Here is a 24448-nt window from a genome sequence, read left to right as displayed (position 1 = left end):
AACCCCCAGGCACCAGGAAAGCTGATCCTTCCAAAGTGCATTTGATTAATTTTCAACCATTTATGCAATTACAGTTTGGGATGACATTTGGGAATACTCAAAATATTTTTGTCTACCAAGAAAAGTTAAAAAAAAAAAAAGCTACCAACTTTCTGAGGACTTTTTGAAGACTCACCATTTCCAGGTATTGCACTGAATATTCTACACGTTAGTTTTCATTTAATTTTTATAAAAATCCAGTGAGGTTAGTATTCTTATCCTTATTTCCTTAGTCAAGGAAACTTAAAGAACTGATACTTTCCCAGGACACATAGCTAGTAAGAAGCAAGAGATGATACAGAAATTCAATATTGTCCAATTTTAAGGCTACTTCGCTAATCCTAATCACTATTCTCCACTTCCTATTATTATATTATTTATTATATATTATATTAAATGTGTTGCTTTCACAAATTTTTCTGACCAAAGTCCACTTTATTCACGTTCCCTTAGAAAAGGGATAAAGGACTTTTACACTAGGGAGGGCTAGATTATGTTGAATTGCATTACTTAACAATGAATGATAGATTTAAGATAATGAATCTATCTTTAGGAGAATGGTTAGTCATACAGAAAGCTTTTGATTTTGTGAGTCCTGGCAGTTTAAGAGAATGCAGGTTCTGCTTTTGAATTTTGTTCCAGGACTCCAGTAAAAGTATGCCTGGTTGGGCTGAGTTCTGTGATCATAACTGTTATATTAAGTGACAGGGGATTTCATATTGCCTCAGGAAAGGATTTGTGTGTATTACGGGCATAGCCCCTCCACCATGAACTTATTACTTTCATGTGTTAAAACAAAAACATCAACATTGAGAACCACCCAAAAGACCATATATGACAGTAAAAATAATCATTCTTTAGCAGGTAATGATAAGTTACTACAGAAGAAAAACTGGTTTCTATCAAGTTTGGAAATAACACAGTCTAATTATTTTCTTGCCATGCTTGGATCAGCAGGTGAAAGGACACCTCAGCCTAAAGATTAATTCCTTATAAATTTCAACCTAAACAAGAATTAAGCAGCTTAGTCAGCATCTTTCTTGATAAGTTACTGTTTCTAGAATGTACAAATACATCAGTATTTAGGGTTTTGATTCTGGCATTTCATTTTGGCATTTCTTTGATATAAGGGGATCAGGTCACTTCCTTCAATTATTTTTGGGGATAACCTGGTGTGCTGCTTTACATCTATAAGATATTTTACTTCTGCTATGTCCTGAGTTTATTACTAATAGTTTTACATTTTGATCCTCTAAATGTTACCTGACTTTCCATATCTCATCAACAACTTCTTTTATCTGCATTCCTTGCTTCTAGTAAGTTCTGAATCCCACCCATTCTACATATTGCCACCAAAGTAATTTAATCTTATTTTCCTGCTTAAATGAGCTAAGGGATTACTCTTTTGTAATATTGTTTAAAATAATAGCTAACATTATTGAGCACACAGTATGTGCTTTGACTAATTTGGTTCAGCTTAGTTGAAATCTATAATATCCCTATGAATATATTCTAAGTTTTCTGAGACTATTTTAGCTTGATACGACTTAAATAGATATCCACTTGGGCAATCAATCTGACACTCTAGGAGAAGCCTCAGGTTAATATGTTTTTAATAAACTTTATATAATAGAAAATAATGATATAAAAATTTAAATGTATTGCTGTTACAGTTTTAATTCAATCATTGACAATGATAAAAAGTCTTAACCATCAAAATATTCTAAAATTAAAGGCTTAGAAGAAAAAACAGTAAGAAAAGCAATGCTTACATAGATGTATAAATAAAGATTAGCATATCTTACTATATTTTGGATTTTTAAAAAGTCAATAATATTCTCTTTTCATGGGAAACATTATGCAACTTCATTGACTGATACATTTATTTATTCAGTCAAACTCATTAGGACAAAAAACAGTAACAATGAGGAACCTAGCAGAGTAATTTCTTTTTATATTGTATCAGTGTTAAATTGAGACTGGAAGGGTGAGTGGACAATAATATCGAAGTATCATATAAAACATATTAAAATAGTTTAAATATAATTTAAACTATAAATTACAATATAAAAATTATATAATATATAATATAAAAATATTTCAAACTGTGCAGTTTTTTTCTGAGTCAGAGAAAATTTAGTTTTAAAATTTTCTTATATATAAAGTCTTATTTTCTAGTGATTTTATGGCCAATGAGACACAATACTTTTCTTAGTGAAAGAAATAGAGCCGTGACACTGGAAATGCTACTTTCTAACCCATTTCCAGTCCCCTGGCTCTTTAGCAAGCGAACCCAGCTTTTACAGGGGACTATGATTCTGAGCCTCCCTTTAAGCAAAAAGTGGTCATGTGACTGAATCCTTGCCAATGAGATCGAGGTAGAAATGCCAGTGGGTGGTTCTGGGAAGACTAGTAAAGAAAGCTTAATCAACTAAGAAGGGCTTTTATTCATTTGTTGTTTTTTTAAGGATTTTAATTTTATATCTTTATCTTTACCTCACTATGGTATGTGATTCAGCCGTGATGTCTCAAACTATAGCAGCTACCCTAGATCATTGGGTAACCTCAAGCATGACCCTAATGGAAAAAAGGTCATGCCACAAAGAGGAGATAGCAGCACGTAATCTGTTTTCTCTCCTGCCCTTTATTATTGTTATGGATTGATCACTATTCAGGCTTTTTCTACCAAGAATCCAAAAATTAAACACACCAGGTATAATAGATTGGGAATGGATAACAACAGTTGCAGGCATATTGGTAACCGGAATATTTTCTTTCCTCCCTATTCTTTCTTCAAAAAAATAATTATATATGACAAAGCATTTCCAGAATAAGAGTAAAAATGGTTTCACTGAGAGGCAAACGAGTGAATGTATTCCTGCTGAATTCACATTAAACTCCATGGATTATATAAATGTCAATTTCTAGGCTTAGACAATATACCCTATTTGTGTGAGACTATGGCTTGGCAATGGTCTGGAGGAGTGGTTTATGGACCTACCCTATATGTTTCTGATCTCATGAATCTATAATTGTTTCAAAATAAAAGTTTTTTTTTCCTTAATTTAAAATGACTCCATCTTGAAAAGATTTTGAAATCACTGAAGCTATATATAAGGGTGGGAAAAAGACACACACACAAACACACTTTAACTAGTTACAGTAAAACTTAAAAATATCAAAGAAAAAATATTGGAAGCCTCTAGCAAGCAAGGATTATTCAATGATAAAAGATGGAAAATCACATTAACATCATGCTTCTCTATAGCACCAATGCATACAAAAGCCAATGAAAGCAATATTTTTAAGCTGTAAGGAAAGGAAAAAACAAAACAAAACAAAACCTAGAGTTAATGTCCAGCTAAACTATTACACAACAATTGTATCCATGTGCAATAATTTAGTAATGTACTACAACCATGTGCCATAGTTCTAGGCATTGCGGATAACACAGTGAATAAAATAAACCAAAATCTCTTATTCCATCCTTCTCTACCATTGTAAATGCTATTTCAACAATTGGCAATTGTCTCTAGCTTTCCCAGCCACTCAGGGTGTCATGTTTAGGGACACCTGAGTGGCTCAATAGGTTAAGCCGCTGCCTGAGGGCTTGGGTCAAGATCCCAAGACCTGGAATCTAGCTCCATATCAGGTTCCCTGCTTAGCAGGGAGCCTACTTCTTCCTCTGCCTACTGCTCCCCTGCCTGTTCTCATGTTCTCTCCCGCTTCATCCCTCTTTCTCTCAGGGACAAATAAATAAAATCTTTTTTAAAAAGCCATGTTTACACCTTCCCTTTGATGACCCAGGCTCAGTGCTAGAGCTTAAAAAAAGCCTTTCTCAAGAAACAAGAAAGGTCTCAAAACCACAACCTAACCCTACATCAAAAGGAGCTGAAGAAAGAACAGCAAAGAAAGCCTAAACCAGCAGGAGAAGAGAAATCATAAAGATCAGAGCAGAAGTCAATAATATAGAAACCAAAAGAATAGTAGAACAGATCAATGAAATTAGAAGCTTATTCTTTGAAAGAATTAATAAGAATGATAACACCCTGGCCAGACTTATCAAAAAGAAAAGAGAAAGGACCCAAATTAATACAATCATGAATGGAAGAGGAGAGATCACAACCAACACCAAAGAAATACAAACAATTGTAAGAACATATTATGAGCAACAATATGCCAGCAAATATGACAATCTGGAAGAAATGGATGCATTCCTAGAGAAGTTTAAACTACCAAAACTGAACCTGGAAGAAATAGATAACCTGAACAGACCCACAACCAGTAAGGAGATTGAAGCAGTCATCAAAAATCTCCCAACAAAACAGAGCCCAGGGCCAGACGGCTTCCCAGGGGAATTCTACCAAACACTGAAAGAAGAATTAACACCTCTTCTCCTGAAACTGTTCTAAAATATAGAAATGGAAAGAAAACTTCCAAACTCATTTTATGAGGCCAGCATTACCTTGATCCCAAAACCAGACAAAAACTCCACCAAAATGGAGAATTACAGACCAATATCCTTGATGAACACAGACGCAAAAATTCTCACCAAAATCATAGCAAATAGGATCCAACAGTATATTAAAAGAATTATTCACAATGACCAAATGGGATCTATTCCTGGGCTGCAAGGTTGTATCCACAAATCAATCAATGTGATACAATACCTTAATAAAGGAGAGAACAAGAATCATATGATACTCTCAATGGATGCTGAAAAAGCATTTAACAATGTACAGCATTCTTTCTTGATCAAAACTCTTGACAGTGTAGGGATAGAGGGTATATACCTCAATATCATCAAAGCCATCTATGAAAAACTCATAGCAAATATCATTCTCATTGGGGAAAAACTGAGAGCTTTTCCCTTAAGGTCAGGATCACAGCAGGGATGTCCATTATCACCACTGCTATTCAAGATAGTACTAGAAGTCCTAGCCTCAACAATCAGACAACAAAATGAAATTAAAGGCATCCAAACTGGCAAAGAAGAAGTCAAACTCTGTCTTTGCAGATAACATGATATTTTATGTGGAAAACCCAAAAGAATCCACTGCAAAACTGCGTGAACTCATACAGGAATTCAGTAAAGTGGCAGAATATAAAAATCAATGCACAGAAATCAGTTACATTTCTATACACCAACAGCAAGACAGAAGAAAGAGAATTTAAGAAGTCGAGCCTGTTGAAAATTGCACCCAAAACCATAAGATACATGGGAATAAACTTAACCAAAGAGGAAAAGAATCAGTACTCAGAAAACTATAAAGTACTCATAAAAGAAATCGAAGAAGTCACAAAAGAAATGGAAATGCTCATGGATTGGAGGAATAAATCCTGTGAAAATGTTTATGCTACCTAAAGCAATCTACACATTTAATGCAATCCCTATCAAAATACGATCCATTTTTTTCAAAGAAATAGAACAAATAATCCTAAAATTTATATGTTGAAAAAGAAAGTCATAGTTGGTGGCATCATAATTCCAGACTTCAAGCTCTATTATCTGTCATCATCAAGATAGATGGTAGATGGTACTGACACAAACACAGACACATATATATATATTTTAATCAATTTATTATTTATTTATTATTATTATTTTTTTTAATTTTTTATTTTTTATAAACATATATTTTTATCCCCAGGGGTACAGGTGTGTGAATCACCAGGTTTACACACTTTACAGCACTCACCAAAGCACATACCCTCCCCAATGTCCATAATCCCACCTCCTTCTCCCAAATCCCCTCCCCCCAGCAACCCTCAGTTTGTTTTGTGAGATTAAAAGTCACTTATGGTTTGTCTCCCTCCCAATCCCATCTTGTTTCATTTATTCTTCTCCTACCCACTTAAGCCTCCACCAGCAATTGCACTATTGGGTATTTACCCTAAAGATACAAACGTAGTGATCCAAAGGGGCACGTGCACCCGAATGTTTATAGCAGCAATGTCCACAATAGCCAAACTATGGAAAGAACCTAGATGTCCATCAACAGATGAATGGATCAAGAAGATGTGGTATATATACACAATGGAATACTATGCAGCCATCAAAAGAAATGAAATCTTGCCATTTGCGACAACATGGATGGAACTAGAGCATATCATGCTTAGCGAAATAAGTCAAGCAGAGAAACACAGACACATATATTAATGGAACAGAACAGAGAGCCTAGAAATGGACCCTCCAGTCAATAGTCAGCTAATCTTTGACAAAGCAGGAAAGAATGTCCAATGAAAGAAAGACAGTCTCTTCAACAAATGGTATTGGGAAAATTGGAGAGCCACATGCAGAAGAATGAAACTGGACCATTTCTTTACACGACACACAAAAATAGCCTCAAAATGGATGAAAGACTTCAATGTGAGATAGGAATCCATCAAAATCCTTGAGAATAACACAGGCAGCAACCTCTCTGACCTCAGCCACAGCCACTTCTTTCTAGAAACATCACCAAAAGCAAGGGAAGCAAGGACAAAAATGAACTATTGGGACTTCATCAAAATCAAGAGCTTTTGCACAGCAAAGAAGACAGTCAACAAACCAAAAGACAACTGACAGAATGGGAGAAGATATTTGCAAATGACATATCAGATAAAGGACTAGTATCCAAAATCTATAAAGAACTTATCAAACTCAACACCCAAAGAAGAATCCAATCAAGAAATGGGCAGAAGAAATGAACAGACATTTCTGCAAAGAAGATATCCAAATGGGCAACAGTGACATTAAGAAGTGTTCAACATCAGTCGACATCAGGAAAATAGAAATCAAAACCACAGTGAGATACCTAACGTCACAACAGTCAGAATGGCTAAAATTAACCAGTCAGGAAATGACAGATGTTGGTGAGTATGCAGAGAAAGGGGAACCCTCCTACACTGTTGGTGGGAATGCAAGCTGGTACAGGCACTCTGGAAAACAGTATGGATATTGCTCAAAAAGTTGAAAATAGAGCTACCCTATGATCCAGCAATGGCACTAGTGGGCATTTACCTTAAAGATATAAATGTGAACCAAAGGGACACATGCACCCAAATGTTTAGAGCAGCAATGTCCACAATGGCCAAACTATGGAAAGAACATAGATGTTTCTCAACAGATGAATGGATGAAGAAGATGTGGTATGTGTGTATAGATATACACATACATACAGAAAGTGGAATACTATGCAGCCAACAAAACACTGAAATCTTGCCATTTGAAACAATGTGGATGGAACTAGAGGATGTTATGCTAAGCAAAATAAGTCAATCAGAGAAAGACAATTATCATATGATTTCTCTGATATGAAGAATTTGAGAGGCAGGATGGGGGGTTGTGGGGGGTATGGAGGGAAAAAATAAAACAAGATGGGACTGGAGAGGTAGACCAACTATACAAGACTCTTAATCTTAGGAAACAAACTGACGGTTCCTGGGGGGGTGTAGAGGGAATAGGGTGACTGGGTTATGGACGTTGGGGAGGGTATGTACTATGGTGAGTGCTTTGAATTGTGTAAGACTGATGATTCACAGACCTGTACCCCTGAAGCAAATAATACATTATATGTTACTTAAAAAAAAAAAAAAAATGGAGAACTGAGCCTGTAGCTAAGGCTGGAGCTTTCCTGGCCCATTCTGGCATGGCAATCTTAACTGAAGAACTATGGCTAAGCCTGGAAGTCTGGAAGTAGACTTAAAGAGAAATAGCTGTGGCTTTTGTGCAATGATAAATTTTTAATGTTTGAATTATTACTTTTTGCTTTTTACTTCTCAATACCCACATAAGTGATAAATAGTGGAATTTTTTATCATGTGCCATCATTAACCTACTAAAAAAATTAATTGAATGCATACTATCTGTCAGGAACGTAACTAGACTGAGATACAGTGTTCCTCATATAGACACTAGGAATGCCCAATTTAAAAAAGTTAATAATAACAACAACCGGACTAAGAATAAAAGAAAAATGCCCAGTTTTCACAAAGCTAAAATTTTGGCTGTGGGCAACAATACTAAAGAATAATGAAATCATAACATACCACAGAGCAATAAATGTGATAAGACAAAAAAATGAGAAAAGTTGAGTAATAAACAAGGAACCTCACAAAAATTATAGTGAAAGAAAAACTCTGCCTTATTTAGAATACAGTTCGTTAGTGCCATCAGCTGGATTTTGCATTATGACAGTATACTCCTGACCCCACGTGAACCTTCTAGACTTGTGGAAACACAAAGAGTTTTTTTTTTTAATAGTTTTTCTTCTATTTCAAGTAGAACTTTTTGTTGCACTTGCTCTTTTTAATAGTTATTTAAAATGGTAGTTTTTGCAGCTCTATGTGGTTTACACATATTACTATAATTTTATCATAAAAAAACAAAGGGCATTACTTGACAAGATTTGTTCATCAGAAATTTAGGAGAGAAAAGGCATCCAATGGAGTTGAAATGTCTTAAAAGCGAAAGGCTCCAGGATGGTTAAGAATTGAATACTTAAATCTGGTTATTTGGTTTTTATTTCTGTTTTTATATGTATTTGCTATTTATATTTGGACACAAAGAAGAAATTGAAGGCTATAGTTTCCTCTGCAGTAATAAGGATGGTCTTTGTAATGCACTGTAGCAGTAAAACTGCTGAGTATTTGAACATTGTGGAATATCTAATTCTGTACATGACATGCACTATTAACACTACATCTTAATCTACTATTAGATTTTCCATTCTATTAATGATTGAGCTGGCTGATCATTTGCTGCAAGTTCATGAAAGTCATTAATTAGATGGTGTGGCAACAAAACCAAACATCTGAACCACAGAAGCATTTAAATTTAAAAACAGGTTTAAAGCTATGAAAAATAAACTGCCAAAACTACACAGAATACATTAAAAAATACCCATGTAATAACTAATAAAGTAAATAATTTTTTATCATATTATTCTCAGATCTATTTAAAAAGAGAAGAAACTACAGATTTATGGAACTTGACCTTCTACCTCTTTCCAGATACATTTCCTTCCTCCCTCAATCTGCTTGAAAGAACTATATACAGGATGCACTTTTTTTTTTAATCTTTTCCCTGATACACTTTAACCTTTTTCCAATATATGTTTGAATACATAGAAGTTATACTGGTTTAGGGAAAAAACAAGTATCTTCCAAAATACTAGCATTTTTGCTATCCTAAAAGGAGTTTTTCTAAAAATAAGCTTTGTTTTGTTTTCAAAACAACTGCACTGTGTTCATACATAAAATATATAATACGAGAGTTATAACACTATTTGTCTGTCTTTATTGCTTCATATATGGCCATAATATCCTCATACTATCAACTAATAATGACTAAGAATCTGCTTTATGTTCAAGGTAATATTATCTAGCCTTTTATAGGAGAAAAAATATGCATTTTCTCAAGATTTACAGTACTTTGTGTGGTAATACTTCATTTGCTGCAATCTCTGAGGCACTAAGAATCCACAGATCTACTTAAATATACAGATTAATTGGTGCTTCTTTATTTGCTTGTACAACCTTATTACCCCTTTGTAATAGATTTTACCAGAAAATGAAAATTATAGTTTTTTTTAATGTTGAGAAATACACTCTTAGTTTTAGTGTTAGGGCAGAGTTAGCCTAGTGTGGCTTTTACAGAAAAAAAATGGACAGTTGGCTATATTCTTTGACTTGTTACTATTCTAAAACAATAAATTTTATTTTCTTACTTCAGAAGTTATATTTTCTAACCTTTACCAAAATGTCCAGTTTTATATATGACCTCAGGAATCTTATTTCTGTTTCCAACCAAAGAAAGTATTTTCTGTCCTCACTTCCATTATAGAGCCACTGTGTGAGATAGTCAACATAATTTACTTATTCTCCAACAAAACCTAGTTGAACTTATTGTTTGTCAATACGTTCCTATTATATTACTTGTATTATATGTCATATTGGAGTGCTTTTCTCACTCCGCTATAGAGAAATCCTGCTTTATCTTGGGTTGTGGCTCTGCTCATTAACTGAACAGAACTTGCTCATTTATTACAATGATCTGGTTTCCAAGCAACAATTTTTTGAAGTTGAAATTATATTAAATACCTCTGTACATAGCAATCTCTTGACTACTAGTTTTTGTGTTTATCTAATTAGAAGTGTCAAATATAGATCACATTATAAAATAATTTTATATTAACTTACAAAGAATTTTATGTTAACTTAAAAGGAAGAATAAGATTTTTAACAATGATGAGTCAATTAGAAAGACTTTATAAAGAAGAGTGGTTTTAAAATATACATTTGTTAAAAAACTGGGAAATTTATAAAAACTATAAAATTTCCTTTGAAAATATTTAAAATCTCAGCATCACTATTATTATTGACACTGGCATTATTACTAAAAGTGCTAATTTTAAAAACTTGGGTCTAATCTATAAAAGAACAGGCATCCAGAGTGTCAGTAAGGCAGAGTAAGTACTCTTCTGAGCCCAAAACAATTCTCAGATAAGCAACCCCAAATGGAAGTATTCATAAGTTTTCAAACACACTAAGAATATTCGAGAAAATTCATATCTGAGCCATTTATTTTCATCAAATCTTTTTGATGTCTCTAATACACATGCGAACATGTTTCAATGTTCATATCAGCATGTTTTCTTTTAAAGAAATAGGGGTATATAAATAAAGAATAGCATATATAGGTCTTAAAAAATTCTTAAGCTCACAGCATGAAATGTCTAAAAGCTTTGGACTCAAGTAACTTCTCCTTTAATACATCCAACTTCAGAGTCTCCGCATCTTTGCTTCTTAAAAATTTTACACTTGCACCTTTGGATGACTACATCCTAGTCTTTGAAGTGGTATTACTAGGGTAATCTATGTGGGACCACTGGAAATAAGTGTGGATCTCTGAAGTTATGGGAAGGCATAAAGAAGTCATGGTTTTAATAGAACAATATTAATGAAACATGCAGAAACAGCTTTATGCAAAACAATCAGAAACACTTTTAATCTCTCAGAAGACTCTACACCTACATGATTATCCTTCATCTCATTTCATTTTTGTAAGACCATTTCCTATTTCATTATTAGAAGTTAAGTCTTTAACTAAGATGAAAAGTCCAAAATTTCACCTTCTCTGGAGGACTGACTCACTTTATACAAAAGACTAATAATGACAGAAAAGATTTCAGATATTCAAAGCAATTCCCAGAGGTGCAGTCTCAAGATTGAGAAAGCTGTTTTTGAGAAAGTGAGATGTCTAAAATTCCATGTCAAAATACTTAGTACTAATATTTGCATGAATACAAATTAAAACCATGTTTTATTTTTTCACTTGGCAAATATACTCATGTTTCTAAATTCCATCTTACACTTTTATTTATATTCTTTTGAGGTTGCAAGCAAGCTATCTCATTCATGATTAATGATACCAGTTTGTATCGTTAGGCATATGCACACTAAATCACACATAAATTGGAAATAGAAGCAAGTGAAAGTAAATTGAAATAGAGAAATGTGAAATACTGCTGAAACATTAATATTTATCAAGTTATTATCTGGTTATATAAAAAGGTATTAAAATATATTAAAACCACAATTCCTTTGTTGATAGTTCCTTTTAACAATATAACTGACCAGCCAGCGGCCAAAAAAAAAAAAAAAAAAAAGGCAGCATTCATAAGCATGTAGTTCAATTCAATTCATCATGACAACAAGTTAAAAAAAAAAGTTGAACTCTTTGAAAATCAGACAACAAGAACAAAATAAAACAAAGCCCCTCTTTAGCCAGAAACCAGAGTTAAGCTTAGTTGGTGATTATAGAAATAACTGAAGTAGATATAAATCCTTGACAGTCAAGAGTTATATAATGGGCACTGAGAGTATGCATAGATAGCATAGATATATAAATAAAATTGGTAAAAACCCTTATGTTACATTAATACAATTCATAAAAATTTTCTTATTTTTAAACAATGGCACATTAAGACCTTTCTGTAAAAGGGGAATAAGTTATTGATTAGTATTGGGCATTTAGTATGGCCACCCTGAGCTAGATACTGCACTACAGCATAGCAGGTGAAAATGTAGTTCAGAAAAGAACATTTTTCTTGCCTTTTAGAACATCTCATTTATTTAATCTGCAAAACAATTGGTTCCCCCCAAATTAGTGCTTATATTCACTTATCTTAATATGAGAGGAGTCTTTCTTTAAAATAATAACTAATATTTACTGAGTGCTTACTATGTGCCCCTAAATATATAATCCTCTGGATATTTCCAAAATGAGGTAATAATTGGGACCAAAGTTAGTCTTCCATTTTGTGAGTTAAAGCAAAAGTTTGATAAATGCTAAATGAATCTGGATATTGATAGAAAAGTTGGGCCTTACTGATGTTTAAAAAACAACAGCAACAGCAAAACAAAACAAAAACCAAAAAAACTTACCATCACCCTTTTTTAGTAAAATAGTGCAAAAGATTATTACATTGTGAATATATGTTCTGTTTAGGATCAGTAAGATTTCACTATTCTAGGTTTGATGTAAGTTATAATATCTAATATCTGTTTACTTGCCATTTGTTAGCTAGAACTTACTGCTCTTTGCAACTGTCTGACAATGGGTTAATTTATTCTTTAGAATGCAGCTCCATGAAGGGAAAGGCTTTTCTTTTTTTTCTTTCTTTCTTTCTTTCTTTTTTTTTTTTTTTGAGTCACTAATATTTTCACAGTTCAGACTAATATTTATTGAATTCATGCATAAACATTATTGAGCTGGCTACTCAGTGGGAAGATACATCTTAATTTCTGGATCGGAAGTAAGGCATTTTGCCCATCTTGACAAAATGTTGTGCCATTACTTAGATTTACTGACAGATAGCTAATTAAAAACTCAAGCCCAACACCTAGATTAATTACCAACTGTCTCTCATTGAGTAATACCAATTACAAACAAAGTTTCATTCTTTGCTTGTCCTAGTTTCTAGCAAATTCACTGTGGGGTCTGCACTGTCCTGTCCCACATAACCAGTATCTTATCAGTACCCTTATCCTTGCAATATGCAAACATCTGCTACTCATACTTCTAATTAGCAGAATGCCCAATTCTTTCCTATAGGCCTTTGTATTATTATAATGATCAGATTCACAATAAAAATCTTTAATTTGGATCTCCACTGTTTCTTGTAATAGAGTACTCTATATGTCAAATAGACATTTGAAGATCTGGCCCACAAAACTAAATGTTTTATATATAGATATATATCTCTCTCTATATATAATTTCTACATGTTTTTATTTTCCTTTAATATACTTATGAGGTGCTTTAATCTCTTAGCTTAATTATTTTGTGGCTCCTATCTTTTTTTTTTTTAAGATTTTATTTATTTATTTGACAGAGAGAGATCACAAGTAGGCAGAGAGGCAGGCAGAGAGAGAGAGAGAGGAGGAAGCAGGCTCCCTGCTGAGCAGAGAGCCCGACGCGGGACTCGATCCCAGGACCCTGAGATCATGACCCGTGTGGCTCCTATCTCTTGACCTCATTTATGTCTGTACTGAAATGTTAACTCCTAAAACAGGGGCTCCCCAACCACACTATTTCTTACAGCAAGAGGCTCACTATTTACGCCATTGTCTTACTGAATTCCACCACTCTTCCCAATTTTTTTCCTATCTGAAATCATAATAGCTGTTTATTTGTGTATGGATTTCTTCCTTAAGAAAAAGGAAAGTTGCACAGGATAAGGAAATTTTCCTGAGTATGTTGTTAGGACTGTTCCTGACTTCCCATTAGCTCAGGGTGGGAGGCACATCCTTGTTCTCAGCTGAAAAGTACTAAGTACCTATTTAAAGGGAACAGGAAGAGGTCCAGGCAACATCATATTGCCCTGACATAAGATCTCACAAGCAACCCCAGCAATCATCATACCACTCTCAGCAATAAAACAAAATATGAAATAAAGCTACACATAGCATTATCCGTTTATTAGCAATAAAATCAGAATGATCCTTAACATTACCATTCCAGGCTCTTATTTAAAAAATATGGGCTAGAAATGCAGAGCACTAAAAATATCACATAATTTCAGAAATGAAAGGCTAAAAAACAACAACAACAAAAACCATTCTGCAATACAGAGCCATCTGGAAGGGGCAAACAACTAAGGCTTTAGTTCTTGATTTCTTAGTGGTAAGCATGCTGCCCTGGGCAACTCTTCCCTTCTCAGTTTTATTTTTTGTCACCTATCTCTTATCAGCTTGACAATCTAGCCAGCTTTTTTGTAGCTACTTAGGAACATTCTATTCCAGTTTAAAAACTGTGACTATTAGAATACAAAATTCAAAATATGTATTTTTTTTCTTTTAGTGAGAGAGACAGCATGCATGCCACCTAAGTGTCCCATAAAATACATATTTAAATAAGCAAGAAAATGCAGTTATAATTGAAGCATTGGGATAATCAATGCCTTTAAAAGCAGGACTTCTTGTCCTTATGATAAGGGCTCTTAGAACCTCATATATTCCTCTTAGTTGGCAATTTGTTCTTATGCAAGTGCCCTATCTTGCAAATTGTCACTGGTTTTTACAGAGTGACCAGTCACAATATGTCTTCAAAATATATAGATTGGGGCGCCTGGGTGGCTCTTGGGTTAAAACCTCTGCTTTTGGCTCACGACGACATGATCCCAGGGTCCTGGGAGGCCCCGCATCAGGCTCTCTGCTCAGCAGGGAGCCTGCTTCCTCCTCTCTCTGCCTGCCTCTGTCCACTTGTGATCTTTGTCAAATAAATAAACAAAAATTAAAAAATATATATATATAGATTTAAGCTATATCCCAACTCAGATTTATTTCACATCCCTGAATATAATTATGAGTATGGACATAGCCACTGAATTTTGGGGTCATTTACTGTACCTTATAATTAATTTTTAAGAAAAACTTAAATGGCAAATGAATGCAGACATCATTATTGCTTCATTTTAGCTAATGTACTTGATTATTCAAATTTAGATTCTTTCTTTCCTCCAGATCGAACTCTTAAGTCCCCTTCCTATGAGCATGATTTAAAAATTGCATCAAAATAATGTCATGTGGGAAAAGTAACAAAAAGACTTTTGCTACCTTCTCAGATTTTCAGCAGATTCTCTGAATACAGAATGAATTTTAATGATATCAGTTTTTCCTCTATCTCTGCTTTATTTGTTGCACAGCATGAATCACTTTCCAAAATTTTTCCATCTATTCAATTATATATATTTTTGTCTGCTCTTTATCAGAATAAGAGCCTCTTGAGCTCATGGATATTTTCTGTCTAGTCCACTTTTTATCCCATGTAACATCTAATTACAAAAGAAGAATCAAAGAATATTAAGGGTTTGATGAATTATATACAGGAGCATGTTTCAGATTTTATTGTTCTTTTATACAGATGATATGCATACAGGGGCATTTATTTCAACAAATTTTATTGACTCAGTCACTTGAAAGACATTTATTGATCCCCTTTGAATTCTTTACACTTTCATTATTTTGAACTAAAGGGTACAATTTCATAATAAAATCTGTATTCATTCTTTTAATATTTTAGAAATAAACTTGAGAAGTAGATCTCTCCGAGGTTGTATTTCCATCAGAAAATCAATTGGTATTATTAATATATTCAATCAAACACTGTTGACTAGAAAGGTAAATCTGGGTAGTAATTCACGCTTTTCACAAATAATTTCTTTTAATTTGCAGGTACATAAGATAGCACTTATTTGTCCTACTGACTTCAGATCAAGTCATAGGGTTTTCTTTAGTCAAAGAAAAATGAACAGAAGTGATGTATGCCCCTTTCAAGAATAAGATCTAGGAGCTGGTACATGCTTTAACATGCTCCCTTCAAAAAACAATTGATACTGTAAAAATCATTTTATGTTAATATATAGAAACACTTAACCTAGTCTACCAATATCTATTGGGCACTAAGATACTTTCTAAAGAAAGGATAACATAAAATTACAGAAGAGACAGTATAAAGTGATATATATATATATATATATAGTTTTAAGTGTAACTATTCTTCAGTTTCTTTTTCTTTTTGAAGACCTATTATTGCAGCACCTTATACCATAAGCATAAGCATATATATGTTCAAAATTAGCTTCCCAAAGCAGAGGAGCTGCTTATTAAATATAAGAAAACTTCCCATGAATTTTTTATTGTGTCACTTTGCTAAGATATGAGTCTCTGGGCATAAATTTTAGAGCATTTTAAGAAAAAGAGTTCCAGGGATATACATTAAAGTTATTTTACATTATAACATGAAACTTCCTTTAGATTTTGTTTTTAAATTGTACCATTTCCATTTCCTTGAAAACATTACATTAAATATGTGCCTGCATTCATCTCAATAGCAGTTCATTTTCTTCTTAATATAAACAAACATATTTAAGAATATTTTCTTAACATATTGAAATGAGAAACAAATATTCATTTGTTTTAACATAAAATTTTCAAAAGGCAACAAGTACATAAGTACATCTTCTTCATCTCTGCCATTTTGCTTCCTTCCTTCCTGAAATCTACATTTAATCATCAAATCCTCCTGATGTTGCCACAGCAATTTCTCCCCAATCACCAAGGCAGCAGCACTGGTGTGGGTAGTTATATATTACTTGAAATAAAACAACAGCTTTCATTCCCTTCTGTTCCTTCTGGATTTTGTACCACAGTAATGATCATTTGACTCCTCTATTTTGGCTCTCTCTGTGTGTGTCTCCCCACTTCTCTCAAGGTAAGTCTAACTTCTTTGGAACCATTCATATGGCCCTTCATGTCCCTGCTCCCTCATATATCCAGCTTGATCTTTTCCTTTCTCTTGCACTATGGTCCAAATATGTTGCTTTATTTTCAGTTCTCTAAATTTACCATGCTGACTCTATATCCAGGAATGTGTTAATTCCCTCCATCCCTTGATCTGGGTAACTTCTATTCACCCTTCCCATGTAAGTTTGCTATTATTTCTGTCAGCATTCTTCACCTCCCAAAGTTACCTTAGGTTCCCCTCCAATGTTTTCCTACAGTATCTTATATCCACATCTATCATCATATCTATCAAACTGTATTGTAATTGACTGTTATCTATCCCCTGAGGACAAGAACTATCCTCCTATCTACCCATCTTCAACCCTTTGGCAACTCACAGATATTTGGCAGAGTACTTCATATATTATTTCAGCTTAAGTACACACTTGGTTAATTACATAAAAGAATTCTTCTTTCTTATGAGTGACCTCTTTGTAAATTGACATGAGATATAGAATGTAGACTTAAGCATTCATTTACAATAAAGCCTAACCCTATTTTGTCTAGTTTCATTTATTTAAGGTACAGCAAAGATGCTATTCTTGTATTTGTATTTTAATTTATAAACTTAACTGTGTGTGTGCATAGAAGGAGCAGTAAGAGGTGAGGAGACATAGATAGCTTATCATAAGGGAGCTCTGGGCCACCTAGCCAATCTCCTTTCCAATCAAACCCCATCACTTTACATTCTAATGATTCATAGATGCACACAGAGTTTCACAGCAGTAAAGCACAGACGTTGAGAAAAGAGCCTTCAAAATTAGTTAAACAAGGTTAATATTCCAGTTTCCCAAGTCCTCTGTCTCTGCAGAGTATGGTAATATAGCTTAACATTTGTAAGATTATGTCTGTACCTAAACAAGAGTGATGCTAATTTCAAAGGAATTTTGGTGTTTAGTATTATTATTTTGGTATATTTTAAAATTTATATTTCTGTTTATTCTGAAACCAAACAGTTATTTTATTTCTTCCTCATTTACAATTAAAAAAGCAAAAACAGGTATTCATATCATGTCATAATTGAATAAATTATAAAATAACAAACTGAGGAAGAGATTTCCGAAGTCAGAAAGGTTTGCATAAAATATAGACACTGTAAGTGGAAATGTAGATGTATCCTCAAATACGGAAAAGATTAAAGGAATAAAAATATAATATTCAATTATGTGGGCATAGATATATAAACACAGAAGTATATAATTTGAATTAAAATATGTATAACAACTAAAGTTAATAAAAAGAAGTATTAAATTTCAATAAGAAATTATTACAAGAGAAGTTAGAAAACAAGGTGAAAGTCTACCATTTAAAAATGAAGAAGAAGGAGAAGGAAGAGGAAAGAAGAAAAAGATCAAGAAAAAGACACAAGGCTCAGATAATAATAGTCAGCTGAATTACACTTGTCAGAGTCCACGCCAAATGGGTTGCGGTCAAATCTCAGTTTCACCTCTGATTTAACTCTCTGACCTTGAGTGAGTTACTTAACCTTACCCTTTCTTCATCCTTAACATAGAATAACAGTAATATCTACCTCATTATGTTGATTAAATAATTAAATATGGCAGTATATATAGGGCACCTAGAATATTATCTGACTGTATGGCCTACATACTTCAAGAACAGCTGATGAGAATAAGTAATGACAAAGCTACTCAAACTACTGCCTTCAAATTCCTATTCAATCTCCTGCTATATCTCTTCAAAAATGGTTTCCAGGTCTTAGAGTCCCCTAAGGCAACTTAAACACTTTATGATATTTTGCATTCCTTGGTTGGATTTTTTTTTTAATTTTTTATTTTTTATAAACATTTATTTTTATCCCCAGGGGTACAGGTTGAAATAGAACAGAAAATTATAAAAAATCAGGCAAGCCATTATCAAGCAACTGTAAAGCAGTAGATATTATGTAATATTTTAAAAATCTGTCAGGTTCAGCACTTATTATTCAAAGGTAAATATTGTTTGTTCCAGCCACTTAAATTAAAATATTTTAACTGCTGAAAACTAATCAGGCTTTTGTTATGAAAATGGCATAAAAATATGTATGATTCCGTATTTTCAGACAACTTAAGAAACTAAACTGAAAATGATAAAGCTAAAGTGATGGTAATTTATAATTAAAAATGAAAAAAAGTAATAGAAAATGGGTACCATTTCAAGATGATTTTGACAATCACTCATTCTTGAAATTTGAGGAAATGGTCACTTAGGAGTTGTGTCAGTGTTTCAAGGTGGTCACATTTCTTTGTGAAGCACTGAGTTAGTCATTAGGAAACTACCAGATGTAAATTTTAGTTCATACATACCATAATCAAGTAACTTAATACCTCATTGATAGGTTTCTTTAAAAAAAAAAAAAACAAACTTGAAAATATATACAAATATAAACCTAAGGAACTGTGTATATCATTCCCGGAAGAAGCAAAGAAAACATTTGCATTTGAGTTCTCAGTCTACCAGGTATATCGTCAAGATCAACTGTGGACTAATATTTTTAAGAATCACTGGTGTTAGAGACACAGCAAGCCAGGCATAAGAAGAGGATACAGCTCTGGTTGAGACCCCCTATACCCATTATAAGTTACCCATTATAAGATGTACATTTCAAATTCATTTATTCCACAAATGGTGTTGAACAGCATATGCCAAGCTCTGTGCTTGAAAGAGCATTTACCCATTCATTTTATATTGAGATCATACAGGAATCTTAATGATAAGAAAATGCTAAAAGATGAAGATGGAATCTGATCTTAGTCTCTTCAATATAGAAGGGCAATATAAAACAGTGGTTCTCAAAGTATGGCTCTGAAACAGCTTTATCAAGATCACCCAGGAGGTTGTTAAAAATACAAAAACTTGGGCCATACCCCAGACCCACTAAATCAGAAACTGTGGAGGTGGGGTCCAGCAACTGTTTTCCCAAGCACAAGAAGTGATTCTGATGCAAACTCAAATTTGAAAACCACTGCTGTAACACAGAAAATAGTGTGTTCAGTTTATTAATAGATATAGTAAAGAGAGGACAAATATAGAGCATAAATTCACATACAAATCTGAATTCAAACAACTCACATAGTAAAGCATGAAAAAAAGAAAATGAAGCCCAAGTGTTTCTCAATCGATGAATGGATAAAGAAGAAGTGGTATATATAAAAGGAATATTATTCAGCCATAACAAAGACTAGAATCATGCCATTTGTAACAACATGGATGGAGTTAGAATGCTAAGTGTAATGCTAAGTGAAATAAGTCAGAGAAAGACAGATACCCATATGATTTCACTCATATGTGAAATTTAAGAAACAAACAAAAAAATGAGTAAAGGAAAAGGGAGAGACAAACTAAGAAACAGACTTAGTTACAGAGAACATACTGATGGTGACTAGAGGGGAGGAGGGTGGGAGATGGGTAAAACTGGAGGTAGGGATTAAGGAGTCCACTTTCAATAAGCACTCTGTGTTGTATGGAATTGCTGAATCACTACATTGTATACTTGAAACTAACATAAACTTGTATATTAATTACACTAAAATGAAAATAAAAAGCTTAATTTAAAAAAGTCTCTTAATCCAAAGTCCACTCTCCATTTCAAATTCTGGTATTTTTTTCCCTTAAAAGTAGGTGAAGGGGTGCCTCAGTGATTCAGTCAGTTAAGCATCTGATGTTTGATTTCAGCTTGGGTCATAATCTCAGGCTCATGAAATTAAGCCCCATATCAGGCTCTACTGCTTGAGATTCTCTCTCTCCCTCTGCCCCTCCCCACCCTGTGTTTTTGCTCTCTTTCTCTAAAATAAATAAATAAACCTTAAAAAAAAAGTAGAATAAATGACTGCATTCCACTGAACTTTATAATCCTAGTCATTTAAGACTATGAATATATATATATATATAATAGCACAGAATATATTTTATATATATATGTTATACATCTATATAGAATCCATAATAACTATATTTACAGACTGTAGGACATGCAATTTAGACATTTAATAGGTGTTCTTTTATCCAAAGAAAGATATCAATCAGGTTTCTCTTCCTAATAAAGTACTAATTCAAATGGACAACCAGGATAGGCTCAGGGTAATTTAATTTGACTTGTAATCAGTTGACCTTGGAGTAACATTAAACCTACTAGATATTTTTTATTCCATCGCTCCCTTAATTACCTTAAAAAACCAACACTGGTTTGTCAGTATTTTTTAACTCTAGGCCTTTTTTAAACTTTTAAAAGGTATTTGAAAGCACAAATACCACCCTCCCATCACAGTCACACATTCTTTCCTTAGTTTCCCTGACACAACACATTTTTCTACCTCATAGTTATTTCTTTTTCACTGGAACCTCTTTCCTTGCTGTGTTCATGCGGTAAATTTATGTTCTCTACATTTCTGCTGCCTTCAGTTCTTGAGTCTAATGCTTCTGACCCATAAGCTAACATATTGGAAGGGAAGTATTCACTCAAATTCTAGTAGCATGTTCCCAACCAGGCTCCCTTTATTTGGTTTATGTTCACTATCATTCAAATTTAACAAGTCCAATTTAAAAATCTGATCATTCTTGCAAACTTTGATTCAATATCTTACTTTTGTCAATAATTTAACACTCTTTCACTCCAAAAGTCTTTTTGAGGTTGCTCATTTTCCACTACATTCAGGATCAAGAAAATTCTCCTGAGCAGTATTACTACACAAAATGAAATCTGTACAAAGGGCCACAGACTCAGCAAAACTCTTCAAAAAGTTGCTGGAATTTTCCAAGACAAAGTACTCCTATTTCACAAAGCCTTTCACATCAAAGGCCCATGGCTCATCAGGGTCTCTCAAATTTATTATACTTATTCCTCCTAGAAAATACATTGTGAATTTAGTATTTATGGGAATACATGAAAAGTAAATGTGTGGTATCCTTGGTTTGGAAAATGGAAATAACCACTTTTTATGAACTGGCTTATGGCTTATTTCTTTTCCAGAGCCAAAGAAACCATTAACAAAATGGCTTCTTTAACTTTCTCCCGCCTACTCTCTTCTTCCTCTATATATTTGATGATTTCCAGAACATTCACTAAAGAGACTGAAGTAAATGGGAGGGAACGAAGGTCACTGTACTTTTAAAAATCATTTCTCAAAAATTAAATCAATATTCAAGTTCTATTTCAATATTTTCTTAATTCAATTTTTCTATCTTTCCCCTTCACGACTCTTACCTAAATCTTACTCGACCTTACTTCAAAAGTACCTAACTTTTTTTCTGCCTCTATAGTAGTATCATTTAATATACTATATATGATATGATTAGATTAGTCTACAGAAGATGCTGTTTTATTCATGATTTAAGACTATGCAATGAATCCAGATTATCTATCAATTCTCCACAGACTTCCTTAGGCTGACATTAAATGCCCTATGTCAAACAGTTCCTCCAAACATCTCTCTCAACAAAATCTGTCTACCTGGCTTCAGTCAATCATGTCCATTGCTCTAATCTCACTTACTTCAGCATCTGTAGACTGCTAATAGTTTTCCTTATTCAAGTTGCTAAAGCATAAGAAGTCATCCCCCATGACCAACCAATTATACTTCCAGTTCCTTAAAATTTTCTGCTTCTATAAACACATTAAACTAGGTACTTAGCAATATTAATAACCACGATGTCACCCATATAGTCATTTGCATATACAATAAATTTATAAATTTCAATTACTATGATCTACTATAAAATAAGGCCTTTACTTTAAAAATTATTTAATAAAATAACAAAAAATGTTTTAAGTGGAAGGAAAAATAAGCTATGTCTCAGTCACTACAGTCACCTGTATGAAGACCAAACTGAAACTGATAATAAATTCATCTAATAATTATACTGAAAAGTATACTTGCAATTAGTGATTTCTTGATTAGTCATTATTAGTGATTACTATGTATTAAAAGAAATTGAATATAAACCTATTAAAAACTAATAAACCAGTCTCTACGTTGGTGATCACGTCTCTTAACCCCACTACCTGGCAGTACTAACCATTTCTATAGCTGTTCCTGTGGCATTTTGTACCTATTCCTATGATAGCAATTGCTTTAACAAGACTCAAAAGGCAATGCTTCCTTTTTGAACTCCTGGTAATCACTGTAGGATTAATTTATTTCAAGTTTTATTGACTGACTGTGTGATCAAGTGAATATGATAATTCTAAGCATTTTAATGTGTCATAATTCAAAGAGACAAGAACAGTGGCAATTTTATTTTATTCAATAAAACACCCTACTTTCCAAAGGGGACACTCAAAAAGCCACATTCATTGTGCATCTCTTACGGCAGAGCATAAAAATATATAAAACTCTAAAATTCTTTATTATTAGAAACTACAGTTTCAAATGTCGCCAAATAATGTTTTTGTTGTTCATGTATATTCAGATGAGTCAGAAACAGTTTTCCTTGTTTCTTAATTCCTTAGATACCAAGGGAAACAGACATTCAAATAACCTTTTATCTTTGCTGTTAAGCAACAAATGAAGCAAGTAATTAGAGGCTAGTAGCTGTCTAAGGAGATTAAACAATTGTTTAGCTGAGCCTAAAAAGTATAAATTAAGGACATTAAGATTTTGAGAAAACTTTTTTCCACACATTAATATTTTTGACTTCACATAATGTATTTCTTCTCTTTTTAAGTCTCTTAAAACAGTGCTTCCAGAATGCCTTTTTTTTTAAATACACTGCAAAAACTCCTAAGAAAAGTATATAAGCCAACACACAAATATGAAGACAATTTTCCTCATCATATTTAAATATAGGCCAAATAGCTTAATTGAAATAATCAACCAATTTCACCAGAAAGCTGCAGAAATGCTGGGTTCAGTCTACCAACTCCATTCAGCTGAAGCTTTAATAACAAAGCAGTGGTTTTATTTAAGAATAATTTAAGAATAGATAAGAATAATTATCTTAATTTAAGAATAGATTAATTTAAGAATAGATAAAGTTTCTAATAGTTTCTCACTTAAAAACAAAATAGGGATCTCTAGAAATGAATGTCATTAATTTTTAAAAAATCAAATTTGTTTTTCAGACTTCATCCAATATAGAAATGTATTACATAATCAAAGCCATGTTCAATATGAAAAGGGGAGGTGCTCTGCCCTAGCTAACCTACATATTTTGCAGATAGAAGAAATTATTTAGATATATAGGCTCAAAATAAAAATATAGGCTTGTGGCGCCTGGGTGGCTTAGTGGGTTAAAGCCTCTGCTTTCGGCTCAGGTCATGATCCCGGGGTCCTGGGATCGAGCCCCACATCGGGCTCTCTGCTCAGCAGGGAGCCTGCTTCCCCCTCTCTCTCTCTGCCTGCCTCTCTGCCTACTTGTGATCTCTCTCTGTCAAATAAATAAATAAAATCTTTATAAAAAAATATAGGCTAAAGTAATAAGTCTTTAAAAACAGGAAATATGTGACATTAATTATTAATAATCCCTTGAAGAAAAGTTGATCTCATAATCAAAGGCATAAATATTAATTACTAGGAAAGAACTTCCATTTTCTAAAACTTATGTTGCTGGGGGTACATTCCTAATGTTTATTTAAATATCA

The 24448-nt window shown here is 33.3% G+C and overlaps 1 protein-coding gene across 3 annotated transcripts in view; it reads right to left on the bottom strand.

Moving 5' to 3' along the window:
* The window catches only part of MDGA2 (MAM domain containing glycosylphosphatidylinositol anchor 2), a 996453-nt gene that overhangs the window by 204951 nt on the left and 767054 nt on the right, over positions 1-24448 (bottom strand). The window lies entirely within an intron of this gene.

Source organism: Mustela nivalis, assembly GCF_964662115.1.
Source record: "Mustela nivalis genome assembly, chromosome: 6".
Lineage (NCBI taxonomy): Eukaryota > Metazoa > Chordata > Mammalia > Carnivora > Mustelidae > Mustela > Mustela nivalis.
Note: the sequence above shows the minus strand (reverse complement) of the source record. Positions and strands in the feature narration are given on the sequence as shown.